The 18,627-nt window shown below is 46.5% G+C and overlaps 1 protein-coding gene across 1 annotated transcript in view; it reads right to left on the bottom strand.

Annotated features, from left to right (window-relative positions):
* The window catches only part of LOC121007528 (multidrug resistance-associated protein 1-like), a 150,252-nt gene extending 139,296 nt beyond the window's left edge, over positions 1-10,956 (bottom strand). The window contains exon 1 of the mRNA XM_040439516.1: positions 10,866-10,956. The gene's annotated coding sequence lies outside the window, so the exon portion shown is untranslated. The remainder of the gene's footprint in view (positions 1-10,865) is intronic.
* Between the last annotated feature and the right edge of the window lie 7,671 nt (positions 10,957-18,627).

Genomic DNA, 18,627 nt, shown 5'->3' with positions numbered 1-18,627 from the left:
ATAACCTCTCTTTACCTGCTGCATTGTTTTCAAAGACAATAGCCAGGGGATCTATTAAGGGTATGAATAATATCTGAGCAACCTGGGGCTTGGCCATGCTGTGATTTTTGTAGTATAACCCATTACCCAGAAGCGGTATGGGAGCGTTGTGATGCTGCACAGACAGTATGACAACATGGTGTGCTGTCTGCATCTTTTGCGGCCCCATTGAAGTGAATGGGTTCGCATCCGACCCGCAAAATCAGATGCGGACCCAAACTACAGTCATGTGCATGAACCATTATTGTGAGCCAAAACCAGGTGCGGGTCAAGAACACAGAACAGGTACAGGTACAGATCTTTCCCTTAGGGAAGATCAGAACTTCTTACATTACCATAACGGGCTGCTGCCATAGATGTCAGTACACCTTTTTCAAATGGACCCCCCGTTCGCCCGCTTTTCTCCACGCTGTTCGGTCGCCTCATATGCAAATGAGGCAACTAAGTTATAGTAGGTGTTTACTTTTCAGGTTATGATGGGCGCGGTTATCTTCTCCCTGGGAGCGAGCGCATCCAATCCAAGCGCCCTGCTCTTAGCCAGGGTGAACTTGAGCTCCTTCTCCCTGGCTAAGAGCGGGGCGGAAACAAAATATGGTTGTGTGCATGAGCCCTTACCCTTTGCTCCAGGTTTTTTTTGCTCTTCTGTCTGGTTTGACTTTTTTTGTTTTAGGGCTCATGCACATGGCCATTGCCCCTCTGCTGCAGTGTTGCGGCCCGCATACGGTGGGTCCGCAATACACGGGGCACTGGCTGTGTGCATTCCCCATCATGGATGCGGACCCATTCACTTGAATGGGTCCGCAAATCCGGAGATGCGGTGCGGAACCCTACGGAAGCACTACGGAGTGCTTCCGTGGGTTCAGTTCCGTGCCTCTGCACCGCAAAAAGATAGAAGTTGCTCTATCTTTTTGTGGAACGGACGTAAGCGATCCGCATGCAGCAGCCCCTTCGGCCGGTGCCCGTGCATTGTGGACCGCAATTTGCGGTCCACAGCACGGGCAGCGCGCGGTTGTGTGAACAAGCCCTTAGACTGATTTTGGGAGTATGTTTTAGACTAATTTATTTAAGTGCGCCTTTTTTCTATGCCTCTTCATGGGTGGCGTGGTTTTGTTCACCAGTGATGTGTGGGCACGTGCACCTTTTCACAAATATGTATATGACTGCGACTTTTTATTTTTTGTTGCAGTGTTGAACCTAAAGTCTTAATTAGGGTTCATGCACATGGCCGTTGCCTGGCCGTGGTAGTATTGAATGGGTCCTCAATCAGGATGGTTGGTGCGGAACGGAGGCATGGAACCCCACGGAAGCACCATGCACTACTTTTATTCGGTGCGGACCGTCGGATGCGGATCACGGACACCATTAAAGTGAATGGGTCTGCAATCTGCATGCGGCGGCCCTACAGTTGGTGTCCGTGCATTGCGGACCACAATTTGCGGTCTGCAGCGCAGTCCCGGCCGGAACACGTTCGTGTGCATGAGGCCTTAAACTGGCAGATCCTCTCTAATGAGCATTTGTAGGAACACTCGTTAACGATGATCTGGCGGTGTAATATTGCCGCTGATTACCCAATAAATGCGCAAATGCTCATTCATTGGGCGATCCCAGTCTTTTAACAGGTTTAAAACTTATCGTTTGCCAGAGGAAGATCTTGGTGCCGGCAAACAACTAGTCAGTATGGGGACAAGTGATGGCATTAGTAATCGCTCCTCCCCATACTGCGGAGGAGATCGCTGCATGTAATAGCCGCAGTCTCCTCCACTGACAATTACCTGCATAATCTGCTTGTCTAAGGCTCCATTCACACGTCCGCATCCGTTCCGCAAAAAGATAGAGCATGTCCTATTCTTGTCCGCGGCTGCGGCCAAGAATAGGCATTTCTATAGGGGTGCCGGGCGGGTGTGTTGCGGATCCGCAACACAGCACGGACGTGTGAATGAATGGAGCTTAATACAGCCTTAATTCAGGAGCCAAAAAAGCAGCAGTTGTCTTCACCGACGAGCAAGTTCTTTCTGGGAAGGAACACTACCTTCCCGACAACCGTCTGCTGAATCTAGCAGTGTAAATAAAGAGGCCTTTCATCATCACCTGCTGGGTGACGCTTTATAAATACCATGCAAAATAGAGACACACAAAACACTTGAGCGTGATAAATAACCCCCATTGTGTTTAGACAAAAGGCAATGGATTCTGAGGAGCAGCTTTGGCCATAAAAAGTTACGAAACCCCCTTCTGTCCTTGCCGCTTGGGAGTGACGGGGGCAGGGCCGGGACTCCTGCTCCAGCTACTTACCATCATTCACTCCTGAAAACAGTTGTAAGAGGAGTAAAAACCACTACAGTCAGGGGCTGGAATAGTTTTTACTCCAGGTGCACAGACTGCTGGACGCACACCTGGTCATAAATTAGGTGAATCCTCCGGGAGAGCAAGGGTTAAATAAAGACTTGTGTAAAAAGCTGGTCTTCATAAATGACCCCCACTGTGTGGTCCTGGAAGTGGGGGACCACTGGAGCTTCCATGTTGGACTGAAAAGACTAGTAGTCTGCTATTTTACAAGTCGGACAACCCCCTTAAGGTCTCCGGCACACGAACGTTTCTGATTTCAGTTTTTGCGGATTTCGTTTGCGGTCCGTATGTGGAACCATTCATTTCAATGGTTTCGCAAGAAAAAAAACGGAATGTACTCCGTATGCATTCCGTTTCCGAAAAAGCCATACGTTCGTGTGCAAGAGGCCTAACACTGGCACCATTTTATTGTACTTTACAGCAAGTCAGAGCAGGGTATTAGTACTTCCTAATAGGTTAGTTACATAGTAGTTAGTTCTTGCGAGTTTCAGTCCGCACCGCCCCAAAAAAAATAAAAAAAATTAGAATATGTTCTATTTTTTGCGGTACGGGAGCACTGACCGAAATGCCACAGAAGTGCTCCGTAGTGCTTTTGTGGACTTCTGCTCCATATCTGGCAGACCCATTCAAGTGAATAGATCCACATCTGGGATGCGGAGCGCCCGTATATTGCGGACCCGCTGTTTGTGGTCCGCAGCACAGCCGTACGTGTTCATATGCATGAGCCTGAACACATTAGTTTGCTCAGTAGTTAGTAGTCCAGTAGTGTGTTGCAAAGGTGACTAGTTAGGGGAGTGGTTAACTAACCAAGAGGACTTAAGCGGGTCATGCCATGATTGATGTAAAAAATGAAAATCAGACATCATATAGTACATGACGACCTCTTTCTCAGGGCTCATTCAGACGGATCATTTTTTTTGCGGATTAGATGCTGTCCCATTCACTTCTATGGGGCCCTTTTCTTCCATTGCACGTAAGTGAAAATCAAGACATGGCCCTATTGAAGTCTACGGACATGCTGAACTTTCTGCAAAAAAAAAAAACGGATCCACATTTTTGCAGACCGCATACAGCCGTCTGAATGAGCCCTAAGGCTCCATTCACACGTCCGCAACCGTTCCGCAATTTTGCGGAACGGGTGCGGACCCATTCATTCTCTATGGGGACGGAATGGATGCGGACAGCACACAGTGTGCTGTCCGCATTTGCGGTGCGCGGCCCCGATCTTTGGGTCCGCAGCTCCGCAAAAAGATAGAGCATGTCCTATTCTTGTCCGCAGCTTACGGACAAGAATAGGCATTTCTATGGGGGTGCCGGGCTGGTGTGTTGCGGACCCGCAATTTGCGGGTCCGCAACACACCACGGACGTGTGAATGCAGCCTAAGGGTTACTTTCACACTTGCAGCAGAGGATTCCGGCGACAGAACTGCCTGCCAGATCCAGCAATCGAAATGCAAACTAATGGCATTTGTGGTGTCATCCGGAAAAACGGACCCGGTATTAATTTTTTTTGCATTTTTAAAGGTCTACGCATGCGCAGACCGGAGAGCTGGATACGTTTTGACGGAACACTTAATGCCAGATCCGGCACTAATACACTTCAATGTAAATTAATGACGGAGCCGGCATTCCGGCAAGTGTTCAGTATTTTTGGCCGGAAAGAAAACTGCAGCATGCTGCGGTATTATCTCCGTCCAAAAAACGTAAGAGGGACTGAACTGATGCGTCCTGAAGAGAATACTCTCCATTCAGAATGCATTAGGATAAAACTGATAATTTTTTTCCGGTATTGAGCCCCTGTGACGGAACTCAATACCGGAAAAGAAAAACGCTAGTGTGGAAGTTCCCTTAGAAAGCTAGAACCAGCCCTGTACCTCACATGGATCCAGAGATCTTCACAGTCACTGCTCCAACTGCTCTGCTAGATTATCTTCAGATTGGCAGTGTCCTTTCTGCTGCAGATCCCTCCCTGTAACTGCCACAGCTTCTAATATAGCCAGTGGCAGATTTCAACTGAGCACGCTCAACCAGCTCAGTGAGACGGACAATAAATAAGGAAAAGAACAAACAGCAGGTGGCGCTATACAGATACTTGTGGATTGCAGCTGTCATTAAACAGTTAAAATCAATTAGTCCTGCTATAAAAATTCTCAGTGTAGCCTAGGGCTAAATTATCAGTGCTGTGCCCAGCTCTATTCCTTTGAATCCAGGGGGGGGGGGGGGAAATCTGCAGACTTTTTGGAGCTGAGTGGGAAAAAACAGCTACAGCCTAGTTCACACTTCAGTTATTTGACTGTGGGATGCGGATTGCGGACCCCATTTAAGTGAACAGGTCCACTTCCATGGGGTGCCATGCCTCCGTTCCGCACTGCACCTTCCGGATTGCAGACCCATCTGTGATGTTGTGTAAAAATGCCCAGGGCCACTATATTGCGGACCCGCTGTTTGCCCGTCATGCACACAAACATATTTTTTATCCACATCCGATCCGCATTTTATTCAGGTCGGACCTATTTGCTTCAATAAGGCCACAAAAAATGCAGACATCACACCGTGTCCGTTCCACAGCCCTGTAAAAAAAATAGAACCTGTCCTATTCTTGTCCGTTTTGCAGACAAGGATAGGACATTTGTGAAGGAATGAAAAAAAATGGCTGCAGGTTCTAGGTTCTATCTCATGTACACTGAAGCATGTCAATTATGTTTACGGTTTTAGCGGCAGATGTCACCCTTTTCAATGGAAGGGTGTGATCTGTGGAAAAACCGCATCTAATCCGCACCAAAAAACGCAATTGCTTATAGAGGATTTTGGTGCGGATATGCTGCAGAAAAGTACGGAAATTCGTGCAGATCTCATATATGTTCACCTGCAGGTGGCCTAAGGGTTACACAGCATTATAAATCACTATAAGGGCTTACGCACACGGCTGTTGCCTGGCCGTGCCCGTGTTACAGCCCGAAAACAGCGGGTCCACAATATGCGGGCACTGGCCGTGTGAGCTCCGCATCACTTGAATGGGTCCACAGTTCGGAAGGTCCGTTGCGGAACGGAGGCATGGAACCCCACAGAAGCACTACGGAGTGCTTCTGTGGGGTTTCTGTCCGTGCCTCCACACCGCAAAAAAATAGAACATGTTCTAATTTTTTGCAGTGCGGACGGATCACGGACCCATTCAAGTTGAATTGGTCTGGATCCATCTGCAGAATCCGTACAGACGTAGCCCGTGCATTGGGGACCGCAAATTGCAGAGAAACGGCAGTGTGCATGAGCCCTAATACTGTGCAATCCTGCAAGAGGAGCGGAGGCCAGAACAGGACCTCACACTGACACATGCTGCGAGTTTGGCCTCATGCACACGGCCGTTGTGGGCCTGCGGCCCTATTGTGGCCTGCATACGGCGGGTCCACAATACACGGGCACCGGTTGTGTGCACTCCGCATCACGGATGTGGACCCATTCACTTGAATGGGTCCACAATCACGGAGATGCAGAACGGAAGCACGGATCGGAACCCCATGGAAGTACTATGGAGTGCTTCCGTAGTGTTTCTGGCCGTGCCTCCGCACCACAAAAGACCCATTCAAGTTGAATGGGTCTCGATCCGTCCTGGCCGCTGCATGGATGTTGCCTGTGCAGTGGGGATCGCAAATTGTGGTCCCCAATGCACGGAACGGACGCACAACGTTCGTGTGAAAGAGGCCTTTACCACATTCAACTAGTTTGTGTGTGTCTGCCCTAAGGGCGCCTTCACACACGGAAGACTTTGTGGCAGAAAATTCCATGACTGAAAATCAGTTCCATTCATTTGAATAGGCCATCAAGCACATGGCAGTTTAGAACTGAACCCAGACATATCCCCATTTTCATCCAGGCTTCCGCCTAGCAGTGTTATGGCCATCACCGTTTTACAGGCTAGGGCAGCGCTAAAGACCGCCGATTACTGCCGGAGACCTCAGCGGGCTCACTGCTAGGCGCAAGCCTCTGCCTCACTTTACCGATGAAGAGCGCGGTACGTCACTGCTCCGATGCTCATATCGGGGGGCTGCCTGGGTGAAAATGGGGATATGTCCGGGTTCAGCTCTGATATGTATATTCAGGTAGCTTTTGGTAGCGAGACTGATTGGTTGTAACTGTTGAATGACCGCTGCGGTCCACAATATTACATTTAACTGAGTGCATTTATTTGGACCGCAGCTGTAGTTCAACTGTTTAAATTATCAGTCGCGCTACAAAAAGTCGCAGTGTAGCCCCTGCCATAAGGGGGTTATGTCACAAAAAATATTCTACATGTTTCAAACCAACACCTGGGTCTGAATACTTCCACGTAATTAAAAACGTATGTAAGCAACTATAGTACTTGGTGTAGTCGCTTACATAGCATGGACAGCACGTCTTCTCCCTGGCTGTGGAGCGGTCCGCCGAGGCAGCGTTACAGCCCAGGAGAAGGAGATGCCCACCCTGTACCCATGGTATTTGGCACCAGAAAACAAAGAGGGGCACAACAGAGGGGTCTATCGGGAAAAAACAGGTTGAGCATCTGCAGCAGACGGACTACTTCATAAAGCCACATGTTTTTTTTTTTCTAAGCAGACATGATGACCACTATACTAGGAAACCCATGGGTTTCATACTTCATAAGTTAGTAGGTTTAAAAAAATAAATTAAAAAAAACACACCATGAAAGGTCCTCTTCAAGTGACTTTAGATTCAGGGACTTTAGAAGGGAAATGCATTTATCCACTTATTTATCATTTTAATTGCATTTGTATAATTTACCATGTTTTTTGTCCATTAGCAAATGTGCTCCATGATTGACAATGCAGCCCAGCGCACATTTTGTGCAATGTATTCAGTCCTTAAAGGGCCTAAGGCTACTTTCACACTAGCAATGTTACTGGATCCAGCAGGGTTCAGCAAAAACACTTCCATTACTGATAATACAACCGTCTGTATTCGTTATGAACGGATCCAGTTGTATTATCTTTAACATTGCCAAGACGGATCCGTCATTAACTCTATTTAAAATCAGTGGAGCACGGATCAGTTTTCTATTGTGTCTGAGAGAACGGATCCGTCCCTATTGACTTGCCTTGTGGGTCATGACGGATCCGTCTTGCTCCGCATCCCAGGACGGAAAGAAAACTGCAGCTTGCTGCGGTTTGTTCTCCGGTATGGGAACGCAACCAAATGGAACGGAATGCATTCTGGAGCACTCCGTTCTGTTCAGTTATGTGTTGTCCACATTGACAATCAATGGGGACAACACGGAAGCGTTTTTCTCCGGTATTAAGACCCTATGACGGATCTCAATACCGGAAAATTGTAACGCTAGTGTGAAAGTAGCCTTATCCAGGTAGAGATAATGTTGTCCTATCCCAAGTTTAGGACAACATTATCAGATCAGTGAAGGTCCGAGTCCCAGCGTCCCTGCTGATCAGATGTTCCAGGTAGCCTCCACGTTCACCGGAGCTCGGGTGAGCGCAGCCGGCAACCAGTATCTCTCCCGAGCACAGCGCCATACATTGTATAGCGGCTGTGCTGGGTACTGCAGCTCAGCCCCATTCACTTCAATGGGGCTGAGCTACAACTAGGCCATGTCACTGATGTATGGTGATGTCACATGGCCTAGGAAGAGGCCGCGGCGCTCACAGACCTCAAGCGTCTTCTAACAGCTGATCGGCGGGGGTGCCGGGTGTTGGGCCGCGGCTGATCTGATATTGATGACCTATCCTGAGGATCGGTCGTCAATATAATTTACTGGATCACCCCTTTAAGATCAGCCGTTTGGGGATGCATATTGCTGTACAAAATGTGAGAAAATTGTTCACAGGGCTCCTGTGAACAAGGCAGACATAGCAGAGCTGGAGAGGGTTCAGAGGAGGGAAACTAAAGTAATAACTGGAATGGGGCAACTACAGTACCCTGAAAGATTATCAACATTAGGGTTATTCACGTTAGAAAAAAGACGACTGAGGGGAGATCTAATAACGATGTATAAATATATCAGGGGTCAGTACAGAGATCACCCCCATCATCTATTTATCCCCAGGACTGTGACTGTGACGAGGGGACATCCTCTGCGTCTGGAGGAAAGAAGGTTTGTACACAAACATAGAAGAGGATTCTTTACGGTAAGAGCAGTGATACTATGGGACTCTCTGCCTGAGGAGGTGGTGATGGTGAGTACAATAAAGGAATTCAAGAGGGGCCTGGATGTATTTCTGGAGCGTAATAATATTACAGGCTATAGCTACTAGAGAGGGGTCGTTGATCCAGGGAGTTAGGCCTCATGCACATGGCCGTAGTGCTCCCGTGGCCGTTTTACGGCAGTTACGCAATACATGGGGCACCGGCCGTGTGCATTCCGCATCACGGATTTCAGTCCCCCAATGCTGGGAATAGAACCAATATATTTGTATGCAAGAGGCCTTATTCTGATTGCCTGATTGGAGTCGGGAAGGAGATTTTTTTCCCTTAGGGCTCGTTCACACGACCGTGTGAAGCCCGTGCTGTGGACTGCAAATTGCGGTCTGCAATGCACGGGTACCGACCGTGGCCAAGCCACATGATGATCGCAGACCCATTCACTTGAATGGGTCCGCGATCCTTCTGTTCCGCAAAAAGATAGAGCAAGTTCTATCTTTTTGCAGTGCCGAAGCACGGAACGGAACCCCAGAAAGCACTCCGTAGTTCCATTCCGCATCTCCGGATTTGCGGACCCATTAAAGTGAATGGGTCCGCATCCTTGATGCGGAATGCACACGGAACGGTGCCCGTGTATTGTGGATCCGTAAATGCGGGCCGCAATACGACAACGGGCCGAATGAGCCCTTAAAGTGAGGAAAATTGGCTTCTATCTTATGTCTTTTTTTGCCTTCCACTGGATGAACTGTGCAGGAAACAGGCTGAACTGGATGGACGGATGTCGTTTCTGAGCGTTACAAACTGTTAATATGTTACCATGTGAACAGTGCGGCCGTACACTCCACAGTGCAGGGGGTAGTCTGCTGGTGAATGTGACCGTGACAAAAAAAAACAAAAAAAAGACCATCAGATCGGACCTGGCGTCCTCTAAGAAGCTACAAGGAATAATTGTGAATCGGTAAAAACTGAATCCTCACCTGTCACGCATGTATGCAATGGGTAAGGACTCGTGCACATAGTTGTAGCCGTTTTTTTTACGCAAACTGCAGATCCGCAAAACACGGTTTTGCAGAACAGAACGTCCTACCCACTATAAAACCGTTCTATTTTTTTGCTGGGCCACGTAACGGAAATACGGATGCGGACAGTACGGGGAGTGCTGTCCACATCTTTTGCGGCCCCAGTGAAGCCAATGGGTCTGCATCCGAGCCGCAAAAAATGTGGATCGGACCAAAAATATGTTTGTGATGAGCCCTAAATCTGTTGCACCGGGCTCCCTTAAAGGGGTTGTGCCACACATACCCACTGGATAGGGGATAAGTGTTTGATTGCTGGGGTCTGACTGCTGGGACCCCCAGCGGCCACGAGAATGGGGGTTCGCTAGTCCTGCGCCATTAGAATGGAGGGTAATGGTCGTCCTGCGCTCCTTTCCCCTCTAGGGGACTGCTGTGAGCACTGTACAGTTCCATAGAAGTGAATGGGGGTCGGACATGTGCACAACCGCTCTATTTTTAAGGAGCAGTTCGGTGGCACTTGCGGATCCCCGTCCTTGTGATCACTGGGGGTCCCAATGGTTAGGCCCCCACCAATCACACACCTATCCTCCATCCTGTGGACAGGAGATAAGGGTTATTAGTGGCACAACCCCTTTAATATGGCATTTGACCCCAACACTATATTTTTCTATGAATTTACACTACCGACCTGCTGTAAATACATTGGTAAATCTGCCCCAATGGCGCCAGGTAACTATTTCCCAAGTGGGCTAATGGGCGACTGAGTCCTCCGCAGCGGACTGTCAGAGGACCCTTCTAATGCTTGTCCCCTTTAAGACATGACTGCTAAGTTTATAGACACTGCTTTTAAAGAGCATATTAAAGTTCAGTAAATGTGGTGACTATTACTAATAATGCATACATACAGTGCGGTATAATATGTATAGTAATAATGCATACATACAGTGCGGTATAATATGTATAGTAATAATGCATACATACAGTGCGGTATAACATGTATAGTAATAATGCATACATACATACAGTGCGGTATAACATGTATAGTAATAATGCATACCTACAGTGCGGTATAACATGTATAGTAATAATGCATACATACAGTGCGGTATAACATGTATAGTAATAATGCATACATACAGAGCTATATGATATATAAAGTAATAATAGCCATATATGCAGTGCCCTATAATATGTGTAGTAATAGCTCTGCATACTTATGTGTAGTAGCAGTGCTGTATACATACCGCGCTGTGCTAATAGTACAGTAATAACGCATACATACCGCGCTGTGCTAATAGTACAGTAATAACGCATACATACCGCGCTGTCCGCGTCCTCTCAGTGGGAATTATAACAGAAAACAGAGCGGCCACAGGAAGGAGGGAAACTTGTGGTAAAAGATAAATATGCGAGCAGCGGGGCGGAGACTGCTTTGTGTGGGAGGAGCCGCCATTCGAAGACACGGTTGCTTCATAAACAAAGGGGAGACGGGTGTAATTGGCTGAGGGCGCAGAAAGTACATGAGCGGCCATACATACTGCTCCATAGTGTACTGCCTCCTCTACATAAGTGTGGCCGGTGTAGAGGAGGACAGCACATGTATGGAGGAGTAGAGCCGATGTAGAAGAGGATGGCACATGTATGGAGGAGTATGGCCGGTGTAGAGGAGGACAGCACATGTATGGAGGAGTACGGCCGGTGTAGAGGAGGACAGCACATGTATGGAGGAGGACAGCCGGTGTAGAGGAGGACAACACATGTATGGAGGAGGACAGCCGGTGTAGAGGAGGACAGCACATGTATGGAGGAGTACAGCCGGTATAGAGGAGGACAGCACATGTATGGAGGAGTACAGCCGGTGTAGAGGAGGACAGCACATGTATGGAGGAGTATGGCCGGTGTAGAGGAGGACAGCACATGTATGGAGGAGTACAGCCGGTGTAGAGGAGGACAGCACATGTATGAAGGAGTACGGCCGGTGTAGAGGAAGACAGCACATGTATGGAGGAGTACGGCCGGTGTAGAGGAGGACAGCACATGTATGGAGGAGTACGGCCGGTGTAGAGGAGGACAGCACATGTATGGAGGAGGGCGGTGTAGAGGAGGACAGCACATGTATGGAGGAGGGCGGTGTAGAGGAGGACAGCACATGTATGGAGGAGTACGGCCGGTGTAGAGGAGGACAGCACATGTATGGAGGAGTACGGCCGGTGTAGAGGAGGACAGCACATGTATGGAGGAGTACGGCCGGTGTAGAGGAGGACAGCACATGTATGGAGGAGTACAGCTGGTGTAGAGGAGGACAGCACATGTATGGAGGAGGGCGGTGTAGAGGAGGACAGCACATGTATGGAGGAGGGCGGTGTAGAGGAGGACAGCACATGTATGGAGGAGTACAGCTGGTGTAGAGGAGGACAGCACATGTATGGAGGAGTACAGCTGGTGTAGAGGAGGACAGCACATGTATGGAGGAGTACGGCCGGTGTAGAGGAGGACAGCACATGTATGGAGGAGGGCGGTGTAGAGGAGGACAGCACATGTATGGAGGAGGGCGGTGTAGAGGAGGACAGCACATGTATGGAGGAGTACGGCCGGTGTAGAGGAGGACAGCACATGTATGGAGGAGTACGGCCGGTGTAGAGGAGGACAGCACATGTATGGAGGAGTACAGCCGGTGTAGAGGAGGACAGCACATGTATGGAGGAGTACGGCCGGTGTAGAGGAGGACAGCACATGTATGGAGGAGTACGGCCGGTGTAGAGGAGGACAGCACATGTATGGAGGAGTACAGCTGGTGTAGAGGAGGACAGCACATGTATGGAGGAGTACGGCCGGTGTAGAGGAGGACAGCACATGTATGGAGGAGTACGGCCGGTGTAGAGGAAGACAGCACATGTATGGAGGAGTACGGCCGGTGTAGAGGAGGACAGCACATGTATGGAGGAGTACGGCCGGTGTAGAGGAGGACAGCACATGTATGGAGGAGTACGGCCGGTGTAGAGGAGGACAGCACATGTATGGAGGAGGGCGGTGTAGAGGAGGACAGCACATGTATGGAGGAGTACGGCCGGTGTAGAGGAGGACAGCACATGTATGGAGGAGTACTGCCGGTGTAGAGGAGGACAGCACATGTATGGAGGAGCACGGCCGGTGTAGAGGAGGACAGCACATGTATGGAGGAGCACGGCCGGTGTAGAGGAGGACAGCACATGTATGGAGGAGTACGGCCGGTGTAGAGGAAGACAGCTTCCACCTTTCATTTTTCAGAGCTCTTTTGGAACATGCAAATTGAAATCTTATTTGTTGCAATTAAGTCACTTCTCCTTTAAACCAGTTTTAATAAAGCTCTCTCAAATTGTACATGAGATTTGTCTCATTCACTTTGCTGGTCCTGTATTATATTGCAGATTTTCTGTGTGAAAAATCTGCACATAATCTGCAACATGTGCTAGGGGAACTATTAAAAAGTGTAAATAAAAATAAATATTATATTTAAAAAAATTCAAATCATCCTCTTTACTCAAAAAAAACCCTCATAAACAATAAAAAAAATAGACATCATGAGCAGCACTACGTGCGAAAGCGACCGTTCTGTTAAAATATAACAATATCTGTCCCATGTGGCAAACAGCACAACGGGAAAAAAAAAGTCAAAATGGCCTGTTCTCCATTTTTTGGTCATTTCACCTCTCTCAAAAGTCATACACACCCCGAAATGGTATTAATAAAAAGTACAGATAGTCCCACAAAAAAATGAGCCTTCACACAGCTCTCTAGACATAAAAAAGTTGAGAGTCAGAATATGGCGATGCAAATTATTATTATTATTTTTTTTTCAGTATTGAAACACAAGAAAAACTACCGTATACGTATTGGTATGATTGTATGGCCTTGGAAAAGCTCAGAGTAAAAACAAAAGTGAAAAAAAGGGAAATCATCCGTCATAAAGGGGTTAACATTCCTATTGAAGACTATGGGGAAAACCAGTCTACATAGGGTGCAGAAAATATGAATTTGAAAATCCGCCATGCAGGTCAATTTACACACGGAAGAAAAGAGCAAAGCGTAGATGATATGTGTCAATTCTTATTCACTTTGCTGGTACTGTACTACCCTGCGGTTTTTCCTCATGAATATCCATTATAACAAAAGCGCTCGTTATCTGCACTGTGTGCTATTATCCTAAGTCCTCTTTCACACGAGCGATATGGATTGCGTCCGGATCTGTTCAGGAAAAAACGGATAGTTTTGCACGCAAGTTCAGTCAGTTTTGTCTGCAATTGCTTTCAGTGTGTACAGTTTTTTTCTGCGCACGAAAACGTAAGTGAGCCAAAAGTAGGCGCACGTCTCTATAAAATTGAAACTTTTTAGGCAAAATTTTGTGCAACTCACCATTCAGAACTGACAAAGAAAAGTACGCCAGCCCTGGAGTGGAATTAGACTGTTTTTGCGACTAAATCAGGCGCAAAAAAAAAAGCACACCTACATAAATAGATTGAAAAAAAAGGCGAATTTGTGTCTCGTTCACCTATTTTGATTTTTTAGACTAATTCTGAAGTTTTCTAACTTTTACGTCATATTAAAACTTATTTGTAGGCACTGTTGATCCAGAGAAAGGTAAAAAAAACAAAAACTGGGAAGACTATTCCTTCCTGACCCCAAATATGGTGAACACAATAAATACCAGTATCAAAGGTTGATACCCGACCTGTGTGATATGACCATATACACTGTCTATCCAAAAAAAGTCGCCACAAAAGTCGCTTTGATTACGGCACGCATTCGCCATGGCATTGTTCGATAAGCTTCTGCAATGTCACAAGTTTTATTTCCATCCAGTGTTGCAATAATTTTTCACTAAGATCTTGCATTGATGATGGTAGAGTCTGACTGCTGCGCAAAGCCTTCTCCAGCACATCCCAAAGATTCTTAATGGGGTAAAGGTCTGGACTCTGTGGTGGTTAATCCATGTGTGAAAATGATGTCTCATGCTCCCTCAACCACTCTTTCATAATTTGAGCCCGATGAATCCTGGCATTGTCATCTTGGAATATGTCCGTGCCATCAGGGAAGAAAAAATCCATTGATGGAATAACCTGGTCATTCAGTATGTTCAGGTAGTCAGCTGACCTCATTCTTGGAGCACATACTGTTGCTGAACCTAGACCTGACTAACTGCAGCAACCCCAGATCATAGCACTGCCCCCACAGGCTTGTACAGTAGGCACTAGGCATGATGGGGGCATCACTTCATCTGCCTCTCTTCTTACCCTGATGCGCCCATTACTCTGGAACAGGGTAAATCTGGACTCATCAGACCACAGGACCTTCTTCCATTGCTCCAGAGTCCAATCTTTATGCTCCCTAGCAAATTGAAGCCTTTTTTTCTGGTTTGCCTCACTGATTAGTGGTTTTCTTGCGGCTACACAGCTGTTCAGTCCCAATCCCTTGAGTTCCCTTCGCATTGTGCGTCTTGAAATGCTCTTACTTTCACTATTAAACATAGCCCTGAGTTCTACTGTTGTTTTTCTTCGATTTGATTTCACCAAACGTTTAAGTGATCGCCGGTCACGATCATTCAGTATTTTGTTCCAGCCACATTTCTTCCTCGAATACGATGGGTCCCCACTATCCTTCCAGTTTTTAATAATGCATTGGACAGTTCTTAACCCAATTTTAGTAGTTTCTGCAATCTCCTTAGATGTTTTCTCTGCTTGATGCATGCCAATGATTTGACCCTTCTCAAACAGACTAACATCTTTTCCACGACCACGAGATGTGTCTTTCGACATGGTTGTTTAAGAAATGAGAAGCAACTCATTGCACCACTTGGGGTTAAATAACTTGTTGCCAGCTGAAAGATAATCGCCCATGCAGTAATTATCCAATAGGAGGCTCATAACTATTTGCTTAGTTAAATCCAAGTGGCAACTTTTTTTGGACAGCCGGTGTATTTTATCGTATTTTTGGTAGGTCGCCTGTAAACTCATTCATTTCTACGGGACCACAAAAATCCATTTGTCCCTTTTCCGGAACATGATGTTTTGCAGACAAGAAATGGTCCTGTGCATGAAGCCTTAAACTTATTAGATTTCTTCTAGTCTCATATTTAGGTTTAAGTATTTTTTAACTCCTTTTTTTATTTTATGTTTTATACATTTACTGTATATTATGCTACTAATGTGTAGTGTACGGGGACGGTAATTCCCGTCACTACAAAAGGGTCACTTTGTGTGCTGTCGTGTCCCCTTATTTATGGGGAGGTTGGTTATAACATGTAATTGAATGTAATGCTATGTATTTCCCTGTTACTGTGAAATTTGCATGTACAGGCCTGCTAGGGGTGTCATTCCAGCTCTTGGTCATTAGAGGGAGCTAGGGAGCCCTAGTTTTTATAAGGCCCAGTCAGGGAAGGGAAAGGAGTGTCTTAGAGTTTAGAGTCTAAGGAAGCAGTCTAGTCTAACCAGTTGGAGATTAGACAATGTCCGAGTCAAGCCCAGGCCTGAAGCCTGCAGACCAGGAGAGGGTATTGCAGTCCCTGTAACCGGGTTCCAGATTCAAGAAGAAGGTTCCCCTCCTGAGATCCCATATGCAGAAGCAGGAATACCTCAGTTAAAGAGCCTGAGGAAGCTGAAAGAGACAGAGGCAAGCCAAGGAAAGCAAGAGGTACTTAAGACAACAGAGGAGGTACTTTATAAAGATAAAACCAAGGATATACGCCAGAGCTAGGGCATTGGACCTTGGAGAAGAGTTTCTATGTTCCAGGATCAGTCAGGAATAGAGTGTAAGCTCCTGTACTGCAAGTCCTGTGTTTAACACTCTGAAGTCACCTTGCTATAACTGTATTGCCTGCATCAACCGTATTGAAAAATCGACTGTATGCAAAGGAACTGCGTTTCCGTTAATGTCCCTATATATGATAACTACTAAAGTTGGAGTTCTGCTTTAACATCACGTGTTCCTCAGTTATTCCTGCTATCAGCGAACGGCGTGCCACCGTTTAATTGGCACTGGCGTCGCGTCACGAACATTTCCTATCATCACCTACCCTTGCAGAGAGTCAGCCGTCTCAGGTTAGTGTCTATTGCACTACAACACCCAGGAACATTTTTAAACACAACTTGAGTACGCTGCAAATGTGTGAACAAATCCGTCATAGTAAACCTATTTAAGGCCGTGTAGATCAAGAGGAAGGCGAGAACCACTGTGAGGAATGATCTAAATGTTCTCAGCAAAGGGGAAAACAATTCCTTCCTGACCCCAAATGTCAATCTCAATAAATCCCAAGATCAAAGCCGATATCTCTTTCTGTCTACTACCTGTATGTGTGAGTACCTGTATCTAATATGTAGTGCAGGTACCTATACCTGTCATGTAGTATTGGTATGTAGTATCAGTGATGTAAATGTGATATGTGGTGTGTGTAGTATTTACCTGGCCTGTGCTGAGTGGAGTTTAGGGGTTATAGCTGCTCAGCAGCCCCAGGACTAGAACACGCGTCTATTGTCTCTGAACTTATCAGATGGATATGAAGCACAGGTCGTTCCTGGAGTGATGTCAGATGCAGTTTGGGATTGTAGGATACAATATCAAGAACCTGAGGAGGCAACATGATGACAATAATGAGGCATGTCAATGGTATGGAGAGAGGTGATTTTTCAGGGCACCTAATATGTGAATGATTATATATGATCATTTAGACTCCATTTTGTATTCAGCAGTCATTTCATATAAGAATGACCCTTAAAGGGGTTATCAGAGTTATATATATTTCTTACAACGTGCCTTATAACATACACATAATACTTTTGTAATGTACTGTTTTCAGCTATATATTCAGATTTCTTCAGCGCTGCTGTGGGTCACGTGACCCCCATCGTCATCCAGCCAGCTCCCTGTGCTGACGTTTCGTGTACAGATTTATCCCTGCCTTAGGAAGTGGCCCGGATCTGTACACGAAACGTCAGAGCCTTGTGTGCCCGCCCCCTCCCTCTGCTTCTGGCCGCTGGCCGTCTCCTGTGAAGGATTGCGCATGCGTGATCCTTGCCAATGCCGGCAGCCTTGTGAAAAGATTCACTGGACTGGTGTGCCCGCTCCCTCCCTGTGATCCACCGGTGTGCCCGTTCCCCTGCCTCTGCGTCTGGCTGCCGACCGGCCGGCTACTGCGCGATCCTTACCAGTGACGGCAGCCTTATCAAATTAGCATTGCCCTATTCCACTGGCCATCAGAACCAAAAGCCACCCTCAGGAACAAAACAAAGTATAGCTTAGATATATTATATATTAGATATAGAGCTATATCTAAGCTATAGGTTAGGTATAGCTTAGATTAGAGATAGATAGATCTATATATACAGTATATATGTGGGAATATATACAGGGAGTGCAGAATTATTAGGCAAGTTGTATTTTTGAGGATTAATTTTATTATTGAACAACAACCATGTTCTCAATGAACCCAAAAAACTCATTAATATCAAAGCTGAATATTTTTGGAAGTAGTTTTTAGTTTGTTTTTACTTTTAGCTATTTTAGGGGGATATCTGTGTGTGCAGGTGACTATTACTGTGCATAATTATTAGGCAACTTAACAAAAAACAAATATATACCCATTTCAATTATTTATTTTTACCAGTGAAACCAATATAACATCTCAACATTCACAAATATACATTTCTGACATTCAAAAACAAAACAAAAACAAATCAGTGACCAATATAGCCACCTTTCTTTGCAAGGACACTCAAAAGCCTGCCATCCATGGATTCTGTCAGTGTTTTGATCTGTTCACCATCAACATTGCGTGCAGCAGCAACCACAGCCTCCCAGACACTGTTCAGAGAGGTGTACTGTTTTCCCTCCTTGTAAATCTCACATTTGATGATGGACCACAGGTTCTCAATGGGGTTCAGATCAGGTGAACAAGGAGGCCATGTCATTAGATTTTCTTCTTTTATACCCTTTCTTGCCAGCCACGCTGTGGAGTACTTGGACGCGTGTGATGGAGCATTGTCCTGCATGAAAATCATGTTTTTCTTGAAGGATGCAGACTTCTTCCTGTACCACTGCTTGAAGAAGGTGT

Source organism: Bufo bufo, chromosome 7 (genome assembly GCF_905171765.1).
Source record: "Bufo bufo chromosome 7, aBufBuf1.1, whole genome shotgun sequence".
In the NCBI taxonomy this organism is placed as follows: domain Eukaryota; kingdom Metazoa; phylum Chordata; class Amphibia; order Anura; family Bufonidae; genus Bufo; species Bufo bufo.
The sequence above is the reverse complement of the archived record's forward strand: the minus strand, read 5'-3'. Positions and strand labels throughout refer to the sequence as shown.